Source organism: Erpetoichthys calabaricus, chromosome 10, assembly GCF_900747795.2.
Source record: "Erpetoichthys calabaricus chromosome 10, fErpCal1.3, whole genome shotgun sequence".
NCBI lineage: Eukaryota > Metazoa > Chordata > Cladistia > Polypteriformes > Polypteridae > Erpetoichthys > Erpetoichthys calabaricus.
Genome location: NC_041403.2, coordinates 14,354,557 through 14,373,334, shown reverse-complemented (window position 1 = coordinate 14,373,334; position 18,778 = coordinate 14,354,557). Strand labels below are relative to the sequence as shown.

Genomic DNA, 18,778 nt, shown 5'->3' with positions numbered 1-18,778 from the left:
CTTCGTCTTGGCCCCCTTATCAGGATGTCACTGCCAGACCGCCAAGGTCAACTCTCCTCCTTCGATCCTCCGCGCACCCGCAGTCGCTCCTCAGATCCTTCGGGAGGGCACCTCTCCTGCTCACCCCACTCACTCATACATTCAGTGGGGCGAACAAGCCCCCCAGAGCGCATCAGCATAACGCTCCTTCGCAGGGCCCCAGCTCATGGCGTCTCCACCTTCCAGATGTCCGGATCGTCACCACCTGACTGCTGTTTTCCGACCTTTTCTCTCTCCATCGACCTTTCTCCTTCCCTTTTCTCCTCCACGATTTCTCTCTCCGATTTATATCCTCTCCTCTCGTATACATCCGTCTATATATATACACACACCCACGGGTATCTCTGTGGGCGCAGCGCCTTAATTACACGCCGCAGGAAGCCAATGAGGCAAACAAGAACGACCGCACCCACACGTGCAGATGCGACTCGCTGTGATCACCTCATTAACTCCCCTCGGTTGTGCAATCACGCCCACGGAGAACGGCACGGCTATACCGATTTAAAAATAACCGCGGACCCGCTATACCACACTCTAATGTCCTCATTTCTAATCCTGTCCATCCTCATTACACCCAATGCCAATCTTAGCATCTTTAACTCTGCCACCTCCAGCTCTGTGTCCTGCTTTCTGGTCAGTGCCACCGTCTCCAGCCCATATAACACAGCTGGTCTCACTACCGTCCTGTAGACCTTCCCTTTCACTCTTGCTGATACTCGTCTGTCACAAATCACTCCTGACACTCTTCTCCACCCATTCCACTCTGCCTGCACTCTCTTCTTCACTTCTCTTCCACAATCCCCATTACTCTGTACTGTTGATCCCAAGTATTTAAACTCATCCACCTTCGCCAACTCTACTCCCTTCATCCTCACCACTCCACTGACCTCCCTCTCATTCACACACATGTATTCTGTCTTGGTGGTCCTACTGACCTTCATTCCTCTCCTGTCCTCTCATATCTCCACCTCTCCAGGGTCTCCCTACTATCGCTACAGATCACAATGTCATCAGCAAACATCACAGTCCTCAGGAACTCCTGTCTAATCTCGTCTGTCAGCCTGTCCATCACCATTAACAATAAGAAAGGGCTCAGAGCCGACCCCTGATGTAATCCCACTGCAAGAAGGGTCTGTGGCCTAATGAGACCAAAATTGAGTGTTTTGACTACATGCCATATTTAAACACCGCTCATTATTACACACACACACATCACCAGTGGCAGCATCAGGCTGTGGGGGTCCCGCTCTGCAGCAGACCCCCCTGGAAGGCTTGTGTGGGAGCAAAACACGAGGAAATCCTGGAGGACAACCTGAGGGAGACTGCAAGAAACCTGCGCCTCGGGAGAAGATCAGGAGGACGACGAGCCCGAGCAGAAGGACAAAGCTGGAGAGGAACGGCTTCAGAGCAAGAATGTACACCGGGCAGAGTCCTGATGTGGCGGGGCTTAGTAACTGGGAGGTAGAGGCTCTGACCACTCAGCAACTGTCACCCACAGCTGGCAGCTCTGACCTCTCTGCTTGCCCCCAGGTTAACACTCATGTGGACACAGGAAGAACATGGAAGCACCACACAGATAGTGACGACGCTGGGATGTGATCCGTGGTTTTCTTCAACTGGGATTCAAACAGAGAACCGCGATATTCTCTTTGCACTGGTGTATTACGTGTTCTCCGGGAGTTTTGAAGTCACTCGCTAATCATGGCGTCAAAATGTGGCAATGTGCTGCCTGGTGAATAGCACACGTGATTAAGAATGTAACCGGACCTCGAGACACAAGACAATAAGGAGCCAATCTAATCCAGCACAGCCTGCTGCCACTCAACTATGCAATTCCGCCCATCCAGCTGCCACTCAATTTTTTAATCCCACCCAACCGGCTAATGCTTAATATTTTTAAATCCTAACCAGCCAACTACCACACAAAAATCTAATCTCACCCACCAGACTGCCACTCACAAACCAAATCCTGCCCACCCAACTGCCACTGTCAAATCTAATCCATCCCATCTGAATGCCACTTATAAATCTAATCCTGCCCATCTGACTACCAGTCAAATATTAAATTCTAATCAGTTGACTGCCGCTCACAAATCAAATCCTGCCCACCCAACTGCCACTCAACCATCTAATCCCACCCTCCCTGCTGCCACTCACAAATCTAGTCCCACCCATTTGACTGTCACTCACAAATTTAATCCCACCCTCCTGCCCACTACTCACAAATTTAATCCCACCCATCTGACATGCCACTCAACCATTTGATCCCACCCTCCTGGCTGTCACTCGCAAATCTAATCTCACCCACCTGGCTGCCACTCATAAATATAATCCCACCCTCCTGCCCACTACTCACAAATTTAATCCCACCCATCTGACATGCCACTCAACCATTTGACCCCACCCTTCTGGTTGTCATTCAAAAATCTAATCCCGCCCACCTGGCTGCCACTCACAAATATAATCCCACCCTCCTGCCCACTACACACAAATTTAATCCCGCCCATCTGACATGCCACTCAACCATTTGACCCCACCCTTCTGGTTGTCACTCGCAAATCTAATCCCGCCCACCTGACTGCCACTCACAAATCTAATCCCGCCTGACGAGCTACCACTCCACCATCTTGCCCCTCCTCCTCATAGTTTAGCTGTAATTTCCGTTGTGTGCATTTAATACAAACATGCTGTGAGATTTTTCATGCAAGAAAGACGGAAAGTTTCAAGGTCAGTCAGCTCTACTCACCTAAGCACACGTCAGAAAGAATCTCACTTCATGGGTACTTGTCACTCATTTATGACCCCATAAACCCCATCTAATGACCTGGCTGGGATATGAACAGCTGGTGCCACTGGGTGGCAGTAGCAAACATCACCGGAGTAGTGAGGGAGCAGGGATTTGAATACAGGGCAGCACCTGCAGCGAGGGACGAGGCAGCAGCAGCAGCACTAAGGACTCTGTAGCCCCCAGGTTGACATACACGCACAGAGCGTGACCTGGCTGGGATTTGAACCCATGTCCCCTGAAGCCAGCAGTGCTAACCAGTGCTTGAAATGGAACCAAATTACTGGTGGCCCTGAATTTCATGGTGATACCTTCAGTCAAAGGGTTTGTGTCTCCTATGAAGCTACGAGTGGTGGGATGCATCAACTAATTGGTGTCCCCCCGTTGAAGATTCACTAAAAGGTGCCAGCACTTATCTGCACTTTAACAACAACAAAAAAAAAATAAGAGGTGGCAGTGCAGTGATGAGCTGGGACTGGAGAAACATCAGCATTTGACCAAAGAGCTTCCTCCATAAAGACTCGTAAAAAGGTGCCAGGTACTCAATGCTGAGGGGCTGATGGAGAGTCGCAGCCCACTTCAGGCACTCGTTTACCACCCAAAGGTTGACATTGATGTTCACATTGGGAGGACATGCACACTCCACACAGATCATGACCAGGATCTCATTCCAGCGGCACCACTCACCGCCGAACCACCCAAAAGTTGACACAAATGTGGACACGGGGAGAACACGGCAACTCCACACAGATAGTGACCAGGCTGGGGTTTGAACCTGGTTCTGCAGGCGTTACGAGCCACTGTGCTGCCCTCAGGTTGACACAAATGTAGGCACTGGGAGCACATGCCATCTTCACACAGGTCAATGGCCAGGTTAGAGTTTGAACCTAATTCTCCTGCAGATGCTCAGGCAGCTGCATTAACTGTTATGTCACCCTTAAATTGACACAAATGTGGACACTGGCAAAACACAGCAAACTGACACAGAGAGTGACTTGGCTGGGATTTGAACCTGGTTCTACCGGAGTGACGAGCCATTGTGTCACCCTCAGGCGAACATGCAAACTCTGCACAGATAGTGACAAAGAGCTTGAACCTGGTTCTCCTGTAGATGCTCAGGCAGCAGCATTAACTGTTATGCCACCCTCAAGTTTAGAGAAGTGTGGACACGGGGAGCAAATGCCACATCCACACAGATAGTGACTCAGCTGGGGTTTGAACCTGGTTCTGCAGGCATTATGAGCCAATGTGCTGCCCTCAGGCTGACACAAATGTAGGCATCGGGAGAACATGCCATCTTCACACAGGTAGTGGCCAGGCTGGGGTTTGAACCTGGTTCTCCTGCAGACAGCAGCATTAATTGTTATGCCACCCTCAAGTTTAGAGAAGTGTGGACATGGGGAGCATATGCCATCTTCACACAGATAGTGACCTGGTTGGCGTTTGAACCTGGTTCTCCTGTAGATGCCCAGACAGCAGCATTAACCGTTATGCCACCCTCAAGTTTAGAGAAGCGTGGACACAGGGAGCACATGCCAACTCCACACAGATAGTGACCTGGCTGGCGTTTGAACCTGGTTCTACAGGAGTGATGAGTCATTGTGTCACCCTCAGGTTGACACAAATGCAGGCACTGGGAGAACATGCCATCTTCACACAGGTAGTGGGCAGGTTGGAGTTTGAACCTGGTTCTCCTGCAGACAGCAACATTAATTGTTATGCCACCCTCAAGCTTAGAGAAGTGTGGACATGGGGAGCATATGCCATCTTCACACAGTGACCCGGCTGGTGTTTGAACCTGGTTCTCCTGTAGATGCCCAGACAGCAGCATTAACCGTTATGCCACCCTCGAGTTTAGAGAAGTAAGGACACGGGGAGTAAATGCCAAATCCACACAGACAGTGACTCAGCTGGGGTATGAACCTGGTTCTGCGGTCATTATGAGCCAATGTGCTGCCCTCAGGCTGACACAAATGTAGGCACCGGGAGAACATGCCATCTTCACACAGGTGAATGGCCAGGTTGGAGTTTGAACCTGGTTCTCCTGCAGATGTTAGACAGCAGCATTAATCGTTATGCCACCCTCAGGTTTAGAGAAATGTGGACACGGGGAGCACATGCCAACCCGGTTCTCCTGGAGTTATGAGCCACTGCGGTGCCCTCCCAGGTTGGCACAAACCCCTCAATCCACCCATCCACTTCCGACAGCCATTCCTTTCACCCGACCCGATTGCCCCCCATTACATTCTCACAGCGTTTGGGGGGGAGGAAGGGGGGTCTGTGTGAAAGTCAGGTAGCATGCTGCTGATTTTATAAAGCCGCACGTTCTGCTGTGTCTTCATCTCCCGCAAATCTTCTCGAGATGATAAAAAACAAACCGAATATCGCTGCGCCGCGCGGCCCCCGAAACAGGGGGATTAGTGCTGGCTGTGCTCAAATCCGAAATGTGTGAAAAGGCTGACGAGAATTAGCAGACCCCCACGAAAGCGCTGGCTTTTCAGGTCAAGTTGAAAAGATGATCTGCAGTTACCTTCCATTGTCTCCCAGTTTTAATCAGCGTGGGTTTTAGTGCGGCGCTGGCGGAATGAGAGTTGGGACACTTCCTGCGCGGCGCATGCTTTCCAGTCACCTAACGGTATCCAGGGCGACTCCGAGCAGCGGAATACAAATGATCCCCTTGCAATGTCATCGGGAACAGCGCGCTCGCTGACTTCTCATTTCAATTTAAATGACAAGTGAGTAAACAGAGCTGGGACCCCGGTGGTAATGACCCCGCCGGAGACATTAGACGCATTAAAAAAATAAATAAATAAATAAAATAAGACCCTCAGACCCCACAATGGGGTAAGATGAACTGTGAATTCTTGGGCTGGTTTGTGTGTAAGCGCAGGTGCCGTCGGTGGAAGCAGAGATCGGCAGCCCACTGGCCGAGACGCCGACGAGAGGGAGGAGAGGAGAAAGTGCTGGAACGGCCGCGCTTGTTTTTCTCCGCTATTATGGGGGTCCCTTTTGTGCGCGTCCAACATGCAAATCACTCATCCCACACTTTCACAATTCAACTTGCGCCTCACAAACTCCTGAGAACTCTTTTTGAAATTCTGGAAGAGTCGGAGCGCCTAGTGCCAAATCTGAACAGTCTGCTTTACACCCCCCCTCCCCCACCTCCTTGGGCTGCACCAGCAGGTGAACGTCTCTGGCCATCCGGGACCACTGGAAACGCTGCCAGTTAGGAGAGGGCAGAAAACGGGCCGCTTTGTGTTTTAATTCCATTCATCTGTCCCGTCTTGCATGGACGCTATCCAGTGCCCTGAGATGAAGACTGGACCCCTTCGGTACTGTGTCTCTTCTGAGGGTCCTTAGGTACCACGGAGTGCCAAATGAGGCACATGACCTGCATTGTGAGGGGGCGACAGTGACGGCACTACGTCCATGTGGCGCGATTCCCCGAGGGTGATCCGGCTCACAGGACCCTCATTGCTGAGGCTGGACCAGGCCAAGGGGACACCCACGTAACACCTGGCTGTGGCAGATAGATGGTCATTTCCGGAGGGTGGGACTGGATCGCATGGCTGCCGGGGGGGGGTTCAAACTGTTTCATCATGTGGTGGGTGCGGAAACGAGCTGTACCAGTGCAAGGCCCCCCCAATGACTTGACATCTTTCATTTCCATCAATGCTAAGCGACGGCTTTGCCTTTTCTGTATCTGATATAGTGCCTTACACACACACACCCACACATTCACTTTCCGTATTTGCTTTCTCCCCCTTTATAATGCACTTTTCATAACTGTACTTTGTTTACACCCACCTGTTCACTTTCCGATCCCACTTCTTGCTTTGTCTTTCATAACCGCCCCCATTTCTATCCACCCACCCAACCAGTCCGTCCGACGGCCTTTAATTCTGCAGTACCTTTATAAGGTGCCTTACTTACATCGTGATCTGCTTCTGTCCATCTGTTTCTCTAACCTGCGTCCGCGCTGTTTTAAAACAGCGACTAACCTTCCGAGCTGACGTTCATATAGTGCCTTGCACTCTCCCAATTATTGTGTCTGATTTAGCATCTGTGAATTATACAGCGCCACTCGTATCTGTCTATACATCTCCAGACATTCATCACATAAGGTCGCGCCTATCCCGACTGTGTATCTTTTATAGAGTGCCTTTCCCCCATCTCAGTCTGATCCTTAATGGACCAACACAGCCATGCTTTTGATAACAATCGCCACGGTCTATCTAGTGCCTTCCACATCTGCTTTAGTCTGCCTGATGCCGTATCTGCCCACAAATTAGATGCCCATCTACAGTGCATGTTCAACCATTTCACTGTAAAAAATGTCAGTAAATTTAACAGTAAAAATACACTAAATGGTGAAAGTAAAATACCTTTTCTGAAAAAAGGAGAAAGTTACCTTATGTTCTACTGAAAAATCTTAAAACAATCTGCGGTGGGCAGGCGCCCTGCTCGGGGTTTGTTTCGTGCCTTGCGCCCTGTGCTGGCTGGGATTGGCTCCAGCAGACCCCGTGACCCTGTGTTAGGATATAGAGGGTTGGATAATGGACGGATGGATCTTAAACAATACATTATATTTTACAGTCAAGTTCTGTTAAATCGATATTTTTCTACCTTCAAAATATGCTGCTTGCCGTTTACTGATACATTACAGTTACACTTAAAAATCGCTGTTACTTTTACCGTGTACAACTGTTAAATAGCGAAGGTAAACAAGTGTAAAATGTAAAGCGCTGGTTCAGTAACGCCGAAGTTATGATATTTGCATAAGGACACGCCCCCTTTTACCGTATTGGTCCTGGTAAACCGCATATCTTTGCACAGCAGGGAAATAAAACCAACACAATTAGCAGATGTATTTTTCTGTGCGTGCTGAAGGGGTTTTGAGGTTACGGAAGCTGATTTATGGTGGGCTGTAATTGATCAGCTGGCCCACCTGTAGGACACCATTCATTCATCCATTATCCAACCCGCTATATTCCTAACTACAGGGTCACGGGGGTCTGCTGGAACCAATCCCAGCCAACACAGGGCACAAGGCAGGAACCAATCTCGGGCAGGGTGCCAACCCACCACAGTGTAGGACACCATTACAGCACAAAAGCAAACGTCACTTCTCCACCAGACAATGTGACGTCACTTTCTTAAAACACTGAAAAATCGCTGTTAATTTTACTTGTAAAACTTTTAAATAGCGAAAGTAAACAAGTGTAAAATGTAAAGCACTGTTTCAGTAACGCCGAAGTTACGATATTTGCATAAGGCCACGCCCCCTTTCACCGTATTGGTCCTGGTAGCCCGCATATCTTTGCACAGCAGGGAAATAAAACTTCAACACAATTAGCAGACTTATTTTTCTGTGCGTGCAGAAGGTTTTTTAAGGTTATGGAAGCTGATTTATGGTGGGCTGTATTTGATCAGCTGGCCCACCTGTAGGACACCGTTACAGCTCAAAAGCAAACGTCACTACTCCACCAGACAATGTGACGTCACTTTCTTAAACACTGAATTCTTACCAACGTATATAATTAAATGATACATGTTTGCTATTGCTTGTTGTTACTTTACTGATGCAAACTGTGTACTGGGGTTTGATCCTGACAGTGTTTTCTAATAGTTTATTGACTGGCATATTTATTGTAGTGCATGGATAGCATCCATCCATCCATCCTCTTCTGCTTATCCAAGGTCGGGTCGCGGGGGCAGCAGCTTGAGCAGAGATGCCCAGACTTCCCTCTCCCCGGCCACTTCTTCTAGCTCTTCCAGGGGAATCCCGTGGCGTTCCCAGGCCAGCCGAGAGACACAGTCCCTCCAGCGTGTCCCCGGGGCCTCCTCCCAGTTAGAGGCGTCCTGATCAGATGCCCGAGCCACCTCATGTGACTCCTCTCGATGCTGAGGAGCAGCGGCTCTACTCTGAGCCCCTCCCGGATGACTGAGCTTCTCACCCTGTCTTTAAGGGAAAGCCCAGACACCCTGCGGAAGAAACTCATTTCAGCCGCTTGTATTCGCAATCTCGTTCTTTCGGTCACTACCCACAACTCACGACCATAGGTGAGGGTAGGAGCGTAGATCGACTGGTAAATTGAGAGCTTTGCTTTTCGGCTCAGCTCCTTTTTCACCACGACAGACCGATGCAGAGCCCTCATCACTGTGGACGCCACACCGATCCGCCTGTCGATCTCGCGCTCCATTCTTCCCTCACTCGTGAACAAGACCCCAAGATACTTGAACTCCTCCACTTGAGGCAGGATCTCGCTCCCAATCCTGAGAGGGCATTCCACCCTTTTCCGGCTGAGGACCATGGTCTCGGATTTGGAGGTGCTGATTCCCATCCCAGCCGCTTCACACTTAGCTGCAAACCGATCCATAGAGAGAGCTGAAGATCACGGCCTGATGAAGCAAACAGGACAACATCATCTGCAAAAAGCAGTGACCCAATCCTGAGCCCACCAAACCGGACCCCCCTCAACGCCCTGGCTGCGCCTAGAAACTCTGTCCATGAAAGTTATGAAGAGAATCGGTGACAAAGGGCAGCCCTGGCGGAGTCCAACTCTCACCGGAAACGGGTTCAACTTACTGCCGGCAAAGCGGACCAAGCTCTGACACCGGGTGTACTGGGACTGAACAGTTGTTATCACATGGATATCAAGTTATGGATAAAATTAGAATGTGTTGTAAAAAGAAAACAGTTATTCACTAGCTAAGTGGAGGCAAGGTACACTCCAACATGTGGCGAGAGGTACGGTGACTCATACGGAGGCTGGCGCGTGAGTGAGGTGGGCACTGCCCGGCTCCCCTTCCCCTCAGCCTGCAGCCTCTGTCCCGGATTAGCGCGAATAAATCAGTACTGCATTGAGAGAAAAGCGGACAGACATACAGACGTTGAATTTTATATATACACATATATACTAGCTGTCCCCCGCGGCTCCACCCAGGTAGTAGTGAAACAGGACAAACTTTAAAAATCAATACAAAATATTAAAAAAAAAAATGTAATTCTGGCCAAGTAGAAGGTAGGTACACTACCACGTCAAACATTGGCACTGTATCTGATCGTGTTCAGCTCTGACGGGAGAGTATCCCCTGTGTGGCTGTGACACAGTCATATGAAAAAGTTTGGGAACCCCCTCTTAATTCTTTGGATTTTTGTTTCTCATTGGCTGAACTTCCTTTTAATATCTGACATGCCTTATGGACACAGCAGGATTTCAGCAGTGACATTAAGTTTATTGGATTAACAGAAAATATGCAATATGCATCATAACAAAATTAGACAGGGGCATAAATGTGGGCACCCCAACAGAGATCTGACATCAATACTTAGTTGAGCCTCCTTTTGCAAATCTAACAGCCTCTAGACGCTGTCCTCCTATAGCTTCTGATGAGTGTCTGATTCTGGATGGAGGTATTGTTGACCATTCTTCATATAAAATCTCTCCAGTTCAGTTCAATTTAATGGACAGCCTGCTTCAAATCATCCCATAGATTTTCGATGATATTCAAGTCAGTGGACTGTGTCGGCCATTCCAGAACATTGTACTTCTCCCTCTGCATGAATGCTTTTGTAGATTTCCAACTGTGTTTTGGGTCATTGTCTTGTTGGAATATCCAACCCCTGCGTGACTTCAACTTTGTGACTGATGCTTGAACATTATCCTGAAGAATTTGTTGATATTGGGTTGAATTCATGTGACCCTCAACTTTAACAAGGGCCCCAGTCCCTGAACTAGCCACACAGCCCCACAGCATGATGGAACCTCCACCAAATTTGACAGTAGGTAGCAGGTGTTTTTCTTGGAATGCGGTGTTCTTCTTCCACCATGCAAAGCGCTTTTTGTTCTGACCAAATAACTCAATTTTTGTCTCATCAGTCCAAAGCACTTTGTTCCAAAATGAATCCGGCTTGTCTAAATGAGTATTGGCATACAACAAGCGACTCTGTTTGTGGTGTGAGTGCAGAAAGGGCTTCTTTCTCATCACCCTGCCATACAGATGTTCTTTGTGCAAATTGCGCTGAATTGTAGAACGATGTACAGATACACCATCTGCAGCAAGATGTTCTTGCAGGTCTTTGGAGGTGATCTGTGGGTTGTCTGTCACCATTCTCACAATCCTGCTCATATGCAGCTCCTGTGTTTTTCTTGCCCTGCCAGACCTGCTGGGTTTAACAGCCACTGTGCCTGTGGCCTTTCATTTCCTGATTCCATTCCTTACAGTTGAAACTGACAGTTCAAACCTCTGAGATGGCTTTTTGTAGCCTTCCCCTAAACCAGGAGACTCAACAATCTTTGTTTGCAGATCTTTTGAGAGTTGCTTTGAGGATCCCATGCTGTCACTCTTCAGAGGAGAGTCAAAGGGAAGGAAGCACAACTTGCAGTTGACCACCTTAAATACCTTTATATCTCATGATTGGACACACCGGTCTATGAAACTCAAGGCTTAAAGAGCTCATCCAACCAATTTGGTGTTGTAAGTAATCAGCATTGAGCAGTGACAGGCATTCAAATCAGCAAAGTGACAAGGGGACCCACATTTATGCACAGCCAGTTTTTCACATTTGGTTTAATTTTATACAACTAAATACTGCGTCACTAAAAATCTTTGTTCGGAAAACACCGCAGTACTCAGATGTTCCTAGGAAATGAAAGACATACCACTATTATCTTTATTGTTGAGGGTCAATTATTATGCAGGCTGAGAGGGAGTCCCAAACTTTGTTCAAATGACTGTACCTCTGGCAATGAGCAGCTCCCCTCTAAAACACACGTAGCTCTGATCTGTCTCTCAAAAACGTCAAACGTTACTCCTTAATAATCTCTAGATGATCATGTCTGCTGAACAAACAGGTAATGCTAGCTAAGCGGAGTCAAGGTGCGCTCCAACACGTGGCTTATATTAGGATTTTTATGCATATTTACTAAAAATAAAATACTGAAAAATCCCGGTGGCACAAGTACTCAGACCCTTTGCTTTAGCTCAGGTGCATTCCCCCCTTGTGCTTTTTGTACCATATTTGAGGCATCTTTGGTGAATAAAGCAACTTCATTTGAACTCCGGGGCTGCTGCCATCTAGCGTGTTGGGGGAATAAAAAACCTCCATCCACAGCTTCTCTTTATAATGGGCTGTCCGTCCACCCTTTTGGGTCCTTCCTTCCTTACAGGTCTGCTCCCTTTCTTCGGCCAGGTTGCCTGTCCAGCCCATGTGGAATCTACAAGGTTTAGACAGACGCAGCGAGGACCTTCTCATTTAAAAATGTAACATTCAGGCCAAAATGCAGAAGATGCACAGGAGACGGAGTTGTGTTGCAACTGAAATACAGGTTGCCGTTTAAAATCGGAATTTCAGATTGCAGCATATAGGAGGTGGGGCTTAAAAATCTAAAACTCAAATGCTAATTCAGAAGACAGAAACTGAAAAATGTAAACTCAAAACCACAAGGGGTCCAAGGGGCAGAGTCCAAACTGAAGCAAACCAGAGGAGGGGCCTAGAATGTAAATTTCAAAGCGGAATAGAGAAGAGGTGTGGCAGGGGGGTGGAGCCATGTTCAAATAGTTCAGAACTCAGCACACAGGAGGCGGAGCTTAGAATATAAATTGTCGAGCAGACAAGCCAAGCGGCTTCACAGCCCCAGCATCGTCAGTGGGTGGCCTGGCAGCTTTATGATCCACGCCGTCTCCAGCACATGCCGGGCAGTCAATGAGCGACTCCCTCTGTGCTTCGATCACAAAGCTCTAATTTACGGTCATTGACCTACAAACAAAAAGAGGAGGAGGAGGCAAGGCCGTCGAGGTCAGGGTGAGCATCGCCATAAAGATCATTGGGCTCATTTATCTCGGCCACACAACAGTGGTAGCCGACAGTCACTCTGGTGATATGTAGGAAACGTTTGGGCAGTAAAGCTAACCCATAATAATGACGAGACAAGAAGGCGGTCAGTTTATTGTTTTCTGCCAGTGGGCCAGGACCCTCGTCATTGAGTGGCTTATTTTACTGGGTGTCCGCTGCATTTGTGGAAACAACGAAATGACCAAACTGGAGAAGCAGAGAGACTAAGTGAAACGTGAAGGCCACTGAGACATGTTGGGGTCCATTGAGGAACTGAGATGCCTTTGGAGAGGTTCACAGTGCAGAGGTGACCGTTTCAGAACATGGCGGGCTACAGCATCCCTCTGTCTTTGTGCCAAGCACAGTGCTGTTTGGTTTTTTTAGCCTGTGAAATTGAGCTTAGGTGGGTCTCAGAAGGCAGGACATGTTCACTTGCCATAAGGTCACATGGGGGTGGACCTTCGATAAGAAGGAAAAAGGCGGCCACCAATTTAAAACATTTCAGTAGTTGGCACCAGCAAGACCGCATTAAAGCAATGCCAGGCAGAGCGCAGGCTGTAAGGCCCAAGGACGGTGTGAGCAACACTGGAGCACCACCAGGTACTGTCAGACCACAGATAAAAAAGCTACAGCAGCGGGTCACATCCAGGGGAGGACTTGGAGCATTGGCTGAATCTTAACAGCAATAAAACCAAAGAACTGCTTATTGACTTTCACACCACCAAAGAGCCTCTGTGACCGGTCAGTAATCAGGGAGTGGATGTAGAGGTGGTCCTCTCCTGCAAGTACTTGGGGGTCCACATCAATAACAGCCTGGATTGGTCTTGAACACTGAGGGACTAGAGAAAAAAGTGCCATTAATGTGGGTAATGATATCCTTGTGATAGCCAGTGTGGTGTGCTGGGCCTGGAACTGAAGAAGCTGAATAAGAAGGCAGACTCAGCAATGGGACGCCTTCTGGACCTGCTGGAGGTTGTGGTGGAGGAGAGAATGAAGACAGAACTGCTGGCCTTTACGAACAATGCAGCACATCCTCTCGAAGACGCACAAAGCACATCAGACGTTTTCTGTCTTTTATGTAATTTAGGTGTTTGGTATACAATTTATTTATTAATTGAGCTTTTGTAAAAAGTCACATTTCCCTTCTGGGACAAATAAAATGCTATCTATCTATTATATAGTGCCTTTCATCTATCTATCTATTATATCGTGCCTTTCATCCATCTATCATGCCTTTCATCTATCTATCTATCTATTATATAGTGCCTTTCATCTATCTATCTATCTATCTATCTATCTATCTATCTATCTATCTATCTATCTATCTATCTATCTATCTATCTATCTAACTATCGTGCCTTTCATCTATCTATCTATTATATAGTGCCTTTCATCTATCTATCTATCTATCTATCTATCTATCTATCTATCTATCTATCGTGCCTTTCATCTATCTATCTATTATATAGTGCCTTTCATCTATCAATCTATCGTGCCTTTCATCTATCTATTATATAGTGCCTTTCATCTATCTATCTATCTATCTATCTATCTATCTATCTATCTATCTATCTATCTATCTATCTATCTATCTATCTATCTATCTAATCTCCTTGCCATTAACCCTAAGTGTTACTCAGGCTCAGAATTCTATGGAATTATGGCTAATCCAGAGTCTGGTTTGGGGTGAGATGTAATGATCCACTTTACAGCGTTATGCCCAAATATGTCTCGAGTTAATATTCTCCTGCCATCTAGGGGATCTAATAACATAAAGCTGGGAAAAAAAATTCTATGCCTTCCTGGACTTTATCGTCGTCTTCTTCTTCTTCTTTCGGCTGCTCCCGTTAGCGGTCACCACAGCGGATCATCTTCTTCCATATCTTCCTGTCCTTTGCATCTTGTTCTGTTACACCCATCACCTGCATGTCCTCTCTCACCACCTTCTCTTAGGTCTTCCTCTTTTCCTCTTCCCTGGCAGCTCTATCCTTAGCACCCTTCTCCCAATATACCCAGCATCTCTACTCTGCACATGTCCAAACCAACGTAATCTCGCCTCTCTGACTTTGTCTCCCAACTGTCCCACCTGAGCTGACCCTCTAATGTCCTCATTTCTAATCCTGTCCATCCTCATCACACCCAATGCCAATCTTAGCATCTTTAACTCTGCCACCTCCAGCTCTGTCTCCTGCTTTCTGGTCAGTGTCACCGTCTCCAACCCATATAACACAGCTGGTCTCACTACCGTCTTGTAGACCTTCCCTTTCACTCTTGCTGATACCCGTCTGTCACAAATCACTCCTGACACTCTTCTCCACCCATTCCACCTGCCTGCACTCTCTTCTTCACTTCTCTTTCACAATCCCCATTACTCTGTACTGTTGATCCCAAGTATTTAAACTCCTATCCACCTTCGCCAACTCTACTCCCTGCATCCTCACCATTCCACTGACCTCCCTCTCATTCACACACATGTATTCTGTCTTGGTGGTCCTACTGACCTTCACTCCTCTCCTCTCTAGAGCAGATCTCCACCTCTCCAGGGTCTCCTCCACCTGCTCCCTACTCTCATTATGGAAACTCATCAATATTCACGAGTGGGGCGGGGCTTCAACAAGAAAAATTAAAACACAATGACAGAGACAGAGCCATTGCTCAGACAGAACGATGGCGATGCCAGTGTTTATGTGTTATTAGACATTGGCACAGACAGTGAAACGAATGCACATGGGACTGTAGGATCAAACCCCCACCGCCATAGGTCAGGGATTCTGCCGAAGCTCAATGATTTTTATTTCGGGACCAGAAGATGAAACGACAACAAAATGGAGTATGTGCTGGGGTCAAAACCAAAGAGACAACCCGAATCTTCGCCAAGACAGAAATGTGAGACAAGAATCAAAATCGTAAACTGAAAACTAAGTCAAAAAATGGGAATGGAAATACCAAGAATTACACGCAAAGCTTTTCAGTTTTATCCAAAATACAGAAAACCGAAGGGTGCATAAATGACCTTTTAAAGAGTCGTGCTGATGGTGTCACGTGAGTCCACTCCGGGAGGTTGCCTTGGCAATGGGTAACGTGAAAGTCACAAAACGGCACCAACTGTCGACGTTCAAAATAGCGCTGCGTTTAGACAGTAAAAATAATTACAACTCAGTCCGGGGCTAAGAGAGGACGAAACAAAAGCCTTAATCAAGTTACCTCGACCTCAGAAACCCCAATGAGCTCCAAAAATGAATACAGACCACCAATCACAATGCCCAGTGAATTCCGTCATGTGAAGCTTCAGCTGTGTGACAAAAAGGCAAAATGACTCCGATTAAGTTGATGGAGGAGAGAGACCCCAATCCCCTAAGCGCGTGTTCGTGTTATGGGGAAAATATGGAAGTCACTAAGCCCTGCGCTGTGGTGGTCTACAGTAACACAAGGTCCATCGTGAGGATCAGACTCTGACGTTCCATCCTCTTACGTGCAAGCAACAGGAAGAAAAAAAAAGAAGAGCGTGTGAAGAAACAGAGTGGCACTGTCCGGATTGTGACATGGGGCTGTGCGTTGGGGACCGTCTCCAAACATGTGACATGCAGGACGTGCACTAAGTCTGCATTAGGACAGCAGTGCGCACTCGACAGACCTCTCCTACCGTATTAATACGTTGACTTGTTGATATTTACAGGTTTCTGTTACATGTGACATTTGTTCTCGTTGAAATACGTTTTGACTCGTTTATTCCGGATAATCATAACGGCAAGGAGGGTAGGGTAGCGTCTCCACCGGGAAGGGACAAGTAAAGGTAGGAGCAGCAACTCTAAAACAACACACAGCCAATGAGCAGGCGCCCCAGTCGAATGCAGTGACTTATCTACTGTCACATGAGAGGTAGTCAAAGGATTCAAATCGGAATATTGACAAGCCGGACTGAGGGCTGGTGAGGAGTACTAAGGTCTCTTCTTCTCTCCCAAAGGACCCTCAGAGAAAACCAGTTCAATAACTCACTTCTGCCTGTGCCTGACCCCACTTCCTGCATCCACCGATGACCTCACTTATTGCATCCACAGATGACCTCACTTCCTGCATCACCAGATGACCTCACTTCCTGCATCACCAGATGACCTCACTTCCTGCATCCACAGATAACCTCACTTCCTGCATCACCAGATGACCTCACTGCCGGCATCCACAGAGGACCTCACTTCCTGCATCCACCGATGACCTCACAGCCGTCATCCACAGATGATCTCACTTCCTGCATTGCCAGATGACCTCACTTCCTGCATCCATAGATGACCTCACTTCCAGCATTCCACTGATGACCTCACAGCTGTCATCCACAGATGATCTCACTTCCTGCATTGCCAGATGACCTCACTTCCTGCATCCATAGATGACCTCACTTCCAGCATTCCACTGATGACCTCACAGCTGTCATCCACAGATGATCTCACTTCCTGCATTGCCAGATGACCTCACTTCCTGCATTTCCAGATGACCTCACTTCTGGCATCCACAGATGACCTCACTTCCTGCATCACCAGATGACCTCACATCCTGCATCCACAAATGACCTCACTTCCTGCATCCACAGATGACCTCACTTCCTGCATCCACAGATGACCTCACTTCCTGCATCCACAGATGACCTCACTTAATGCATCCAACGATGACCTCACAGTCGTCATCCACAGATGATCTCACTTCCTGCATCGCCAGATGACCTCACTTCCAGCATCCACTGATGACCTCACAGCCGTCATCCACAGATGATCTCACTTCCTGCATTGCCAGATGACCTCACTTCCTGCATCACCAGATGACCTCACTTCCTGCATCACCAGATGACCTCACTTCCTGCATCTACAGATGACCTCACTTCCAGCATCCACTGATGATCTCACAGCCATCATCCACAGATGACCTCACTTCCTGCATCCACAGATGACCTCACTTCCTGCATCACCAGATGACCTCACATCCTGCTTCGCCAGATGACCTCACTTCCTGCTTCGCCAGATGACCTCACTTCCTGCTTCGCCAGATGACCTCACTCTACTTCCTGCCCCATACATCTGCCCTTCCTGCTTTCCTGCTATAAAGTCAATCAGTAAACTCGGTCATTCAGTCCAGTCCCGTGGTCCTCGTCTCAGTCCTTTGAGACCACTCAACTGCTCATACGACAGACCGGGTGGATCCCCCAACTCTTTTTGATTTGTCTTATGCTTTATGACACCATTCAGCGGCGTCTCTGGCTTGAACTTTGTGACGGGGCCATTGTAGGAATTTGCAGATTTCTCTAACGTAACCTCAGGGGTCATTTCTGTCCCTCTTTTGCTAATGACTTGTGACACTTGTAAGTTTGCAGACCACTCATGTCACAAACAAAATCAAAAAAATGAATCAAAAAAATGTGAAGTTATTGTCTGATCTGTCTCGAGTGGCATCAGATGGTCGGGATGCCCCCTAGCACCGTCATCCTCTGACAAAATGCAGCCATAGAGGGACAGGGGATCCGGAGAAGAGCCAGAGAATGAGACAGACAGACAGACAGAGAGAGAGAGAGAAGTCATGATGAATCAAACTGCAGTGTAAAGTAACTCCGGGGAAATGAATTCTGGCAGCAGCAACTCTTTTGAGGGGCTGCCAACACAAATTGGGCTCGACGGTCACACCAAACGCTGCGCCCTCAGCACCTCATGGTTCCTTATCCCATCCATGGGCACATGTGCTGTGGTCTCTCGAGAACAATGGCTGCCTGTAAACCCTCAAACAAGAAAAATCCACAAATAATAAGGGACAGTCCTCAATGCCAAAGTGGCCACGTCATCAGTCACCGGTCTTTAAATGGCACCACCTGGACCCTCAAGACGCAAGAAACATCACTAAAGTCGCCAACAAGCAAACACTCACAAATACACAATTATTAGGACAGAAACAAAATCAATGATATTCAACAGAGAGCAAAACGATTAAATGAATCAAAACCTCATTTGAGCGGGGGGCGGGGGGGGGGGGCACACAAGCCCGGCTGATCCACGAATCCCCCTTTAATCCCCCATCATCCCGGCCTCAGCTCTTCCTCCATCTTCTCCACAGGCCATAAATGTCACCAGGGTACAATC

The 18,778-nt window shown here is 47.9% G+C and overlaps 1 protein-coding gene and 2 long non-coding RNA genes across 3 annotated transcripts in view; all 3 read right to left on the bottom strand.

Annotated features, from left to right (window-relative positions):
* Positions 1-18,778, bottom strand: part of lrp8 (low density lipoprotein receptor-related protein 8, apolipoprotein e receptor) — a 485,237-nt gene that overhangs the window by 209,916 nt on the left and 256,543 nt on the right. The gene's annotated exons all lie outside the window — the stretch shown is intronic.
* On the bottom strand, positions 680-15,213 carry LOC127529391 (uncharacterized). The gene is made up of 2 exons (XR_007936069.1): positions 15,164-15,213; positions 680-974 (listed from the first exon to the last, which is right to left on the bottom strand). It is a non-coding gene; the product is annotated as an uncharacterized LOC127529391 (long non-coding RNA).
* LOC127529392 (uncharacterized) lies at positions 16,554-17,312 on the bottom strand. The gene is made up of 4 exons (XR_007936070.1): positions 17,153-17,312; positions 17,027-17,051; positions 16,926-16,950; positions 16,554-16,850 (listed from the first exon to the last, which is right to left on the bottom strand). It is a non-coding gene; the product is annotated as an uncharacterized LOC127529392 (long non-coding RNA).